Source organism: Tenebrio molitor, chromosome 4 (assembly GCF_963966145.1).
Source record: "Tenebrio molitor chromosome 4, icTenMoli1.1, whole genome shotgun sequence".
Classification (NCBI taxonomy): Eukaryota; Metazoa; Arthropoda; class Insecta; order Coleoptera; family Tenebrionidae; genus Tenebrio; species Tenebrio molitor.
Genome location: NC_091049.1, coordinates 14,443,529 through 14,447,279, shown reverse-complemented (window position 1 = coordinate 14,447,279; position 3,751 = coordinate 14,443,529). Strand labels below are relative to the sequence as shown.

Here is a 3,751-nt window from a genome sequence, read left to right as displayed (position 1 = left end):
ACCAACCGTAGCTCGGATCTCCCCCGGGTTCGCCCGTTCCCGTGCCACAACTTCCGTGGTGGATCCTGAGGGTTGAGCCGTCCTTTGTTTTTCGCCGGTCCGCTCAAGCCTTACCGGCATGGGTGACCCTGCCAGGAGCACTAAGCTCCCGTCGGCATCGCCCCAAGCATCATTCCGGTTACTTAAGCCCCTCCACCAACGACAAGGTTTCACGGCTCCTTGGAGGGGAGGTCAACGATCTGACTTGACCTGACCTGACCTTTTTTATAATTTTTTTTCTTCAGGAGAAGGGGAAAATCCGTTACGTACAACCCCCAGGGCACCAAGTTGCCCTGGGTAGTGTGGGACTCCTCGCCATAGTGGTCGGGGCAAGACTACCCACTAAAAATCCCTCCTAGAATCCTCTCCTAAGTACCCGGGATTGCTCTCGCATTTCATCAGGTCACATAATTCTCGCTAGTACGCTACTCTGCGGTCTTCCGCACGAGGAGCAGCCTCTCCCGGTTTCACCTCTCACACACGAATAGCGTGTGCTCGGGGTCATCGCGGTCCCCTCAGAACCAGCAGCCGTCGCTTTCCACCCTTCCGATTTTAAGCAGGAAGGATGCGAAGCACCCGTAACTTGAAAGTCCCTGGGTCAGGTAATAGTTCAGCTCTCCATGTCCTCGTTCAGTCCAGGTCGCGATCTCGGGCAGAAGTTTTCTCGTCCAATCCCCCTTGTCGGTGGTTTGTCACCTCGCCTGCCATTTTCGCATCTGCCTCCTTTTTACCTCCTCCTTGGAACAGAGCTGTCGATGAAGGAGCATCCTCCCCTCGGCCTGTAGATCAGCGGACATGACCCTCGCTAACACTTGCACCGTGCGATAGGTGCTGGCTACCCTCACCAGAGCTCACCTCTGGACCCTGTTTAGGGTGTCCGCGTTCTTTTTGTATTTGGCCCGATCAATTCGGACTCCGAGGTACTTAACTGATGTCCCTGGTTGGATCTCCTCGACTCCGATTCTAAACTTCACGTCTCCCGTTCTCTTTTTCGGTTTTCGTCGTCGCCACGACAGCCAGGTCGTCCGCGAAGGCGATCAAAAAAAAAGGGCGCCCTAGGGCACTTATATTTCTGAACAAGCACCAAATTGGGTGCTGCACTTCCGAATTGTTACATTGACAGTACAGATTAGGATTGCCTAGCTAAGTTTTAAGTTTACTAACCATTCTATATAACCAACATAGGACGTTGTGTTGTCAGGCGTCTGGTTATTTGCGTTTTCCTCTAATTGTGGTGCTGTGTTTTGTGGCCGGGGCGTCAGTCCTTAACTATTGGCGTTTCTGAAACATGTTATCAGAATGCATATGAGGGGGTCCTGCTCTAGATGTCGTCAGTACAGAGTGATCAACAAGAATCCAAATCAGAGCAAGCGTTGCAAATTATCGGTCACGTCGTAGCAAAATCATATGCACATAAGCGGTCAAAACATGGGCGTAGACAATTTATGGTCTCAAACGCTACTTAATAAAAAATGATACTTTGTGAATTTTAGACGTTGGAATTATAATTGTGCATTTTATTATTATTATAAGATAAGGGAAACAATTTATAAGATTAACAAGAGCAACATTTTACATTTGTAAGAGTAAGTAAATTATCATCTTTATTGCCAAACGCGACGCTACTGGTACGGAGATGCTTGTTGTTGTTGACAATTTAAGTGATTTAACCTAGAAAACAAATCTTCGATTTCGGCAAAGTTTACAGACGTTTATTGAAGTTGTAAGCAATAATTATCCCAGAATAAGTTGTAAAATGGGTTTTACCATTAAAGAGAAGGCATTTTTATTAGATTATTTTCGAAAGATGGTGAAACAAGAAAATGAAGACAGACTGGCCTTACTTTGTACCCCCTTACACCGAAGAATTTTAAGCCAGATGTCCGAACCTGATGGTATTGGTTATCAACAAGTTTATCAATGTCTTAAAATTATAGTGCCTAATTTTAGCAAATCATAACCCATCATTAAGAAGAAGTCAGGTCAGTCCTTAGTTCAAATTTTAGAAATGGTGCAAAATGTTCAACAAACATCCCTCAACTTCCATAAGGCGTTTAAGACAACAAGTTAAATTGTGTTATGGCACTTATCAGAAATTTTTTAAGAAGGATATTAATTTGTTTCCCTTTGTGTGTTGCAAGAAATAAAACCCACACATTACCCTAAACAAATTGACAGCTTCATAAGGGTTTTTGAAATTATGAGAGGCGAGTTTGATTCTGTCTGGACCACATTGGAGAACATTTTGAGCAGTTTTTGTGAAAACTTATTTTTTGACCTTGGAGTAATTTAAATGTTTTAAACACTGCTAGAAAAGATACGGGTAAGTTCTCAATTACCCAAAAATTAGAGAATAATAACTTTTACACTTTTCTTACAGAAAACAACAGAACAAAGAATTGTGAAAAATAATTATTTTTAAAATTTTGTAACTCAAGATTGTGCCTTATGAAGGAATTTTGTGTAACTGTGTGTTTTTTCCTTAATCAATAATAAATAATAATTAATTATAACTTGCTTTTAAATCTATTATTCATGAATTACAAAAAATTTATAAAGGCAATTATAGATTTTTGCGAGGTAGGCAACCAACAAAACGAGTGTCCACAGCAAGTAAATAAAAGCGGCTGATCCATGATAGAAATACGTTTCGATAAAACAAAAGATGAGGTAGCACTCTTGATTTGGTTTCTTGTTGATCACTCTGTATACGGTTCTGAGCTGGTGAGAAGTTCAAAAATTTCATCATTTTCTAAGTAGGGGATGTCATGTATTGCAGGCGGCCAGGTTCGTAGTTCCTCGTTGATCGCCTCTTGCGCCCTAAGGTATTTCCGGCAGTCCAAGATTCTATGGATTGGGTCGTCTGTCTCGCCTACACATGCGTCGCATTCTTCGTCCTCCCGCTTACCAATCCTTAGCAGATGGCAGGCAAACTCGCCATGCCCCGTTAGTACTTGGGTCCTCTTGAAGTTGACTCTCGGCAGTTGTTCCCAATGAGTAGTCACATTTGGCAAAAATTCAAATGTTGTGCGCCCTTTCACTGACTCGTTCCATCTGTCCTGCCATACGTCCTCCGCCTTGATGCTCATATATGCCGCGGCGTGTGCTACCGAATCGAACATTTCGGGGGTGATTAGTTCGTTATGGAAGAGAGCCCCTCTTCCTTTGCGCAACTCGCGTATGCAGTTCTGCTTTTCCAACTCCAGGTCGACAGGCGACAATTCTGCGAGAACCCCAGCTGCCTCTGTTGACACTGAGGCGTAGCTCTGAGTGACGAGCCGGGCGACTTGGCCGTACGCCGCCTGGTATTTCCGGTACACTTTGGTGGTGTGAAGTCGGTCTATCCATACCCGCGAGGCATATGAGAGAATCGGTAGGATTGCCCCTCGGTAGAACGCTCGTAGAGCCAGTGCCGTCTCCTGTCCCCAGTTCTTCCACACTATTCTTCGCAACCCCATCGTTGTTCTCCTTGCTTTTTTGAGGGTGTAAGCTGCATTCGCTTGAAAGTTTAACTTCGGGTCTACCATGACACCCAGATATGTATGTCCATCCACCTTCTTGATCTGTGCTCCCTCTACACGCAGTTTGATGTCCCGATGGTGTGCACGCGGTGGAGATTTATTTATCATAAAAACACTTTTTTCCCCGGATATCGTGAGTTTGTTATGTTTGGCCCATCCGCGATCTTGTCCAGGGCTCCTTGTGCCCTTTC

The 3,751-nt window shown here is 44.6% G+C and overlaps 1 long non-coding RNA gene across 1 annotated transcript; it reads left to right on the top strand.

The window, feature by feature from the left end:
* Nucleotides 1-885: 885 nt before the first annotated feature.
* Nucleotides 886-2,552, top strand: LOC138129995 (uncharacterized). Its single transcript, XR_011159455.1, has 2 exons — nucleotides 886-2,362; nucleotides 2,420-2,552. It is a non-coding gene; the product is annotated as an uncharacterized lncRNA (long non-coding RNA).
* Nucleotides 2,553-3,751: the final 1,199 nt, after the last annotated feature.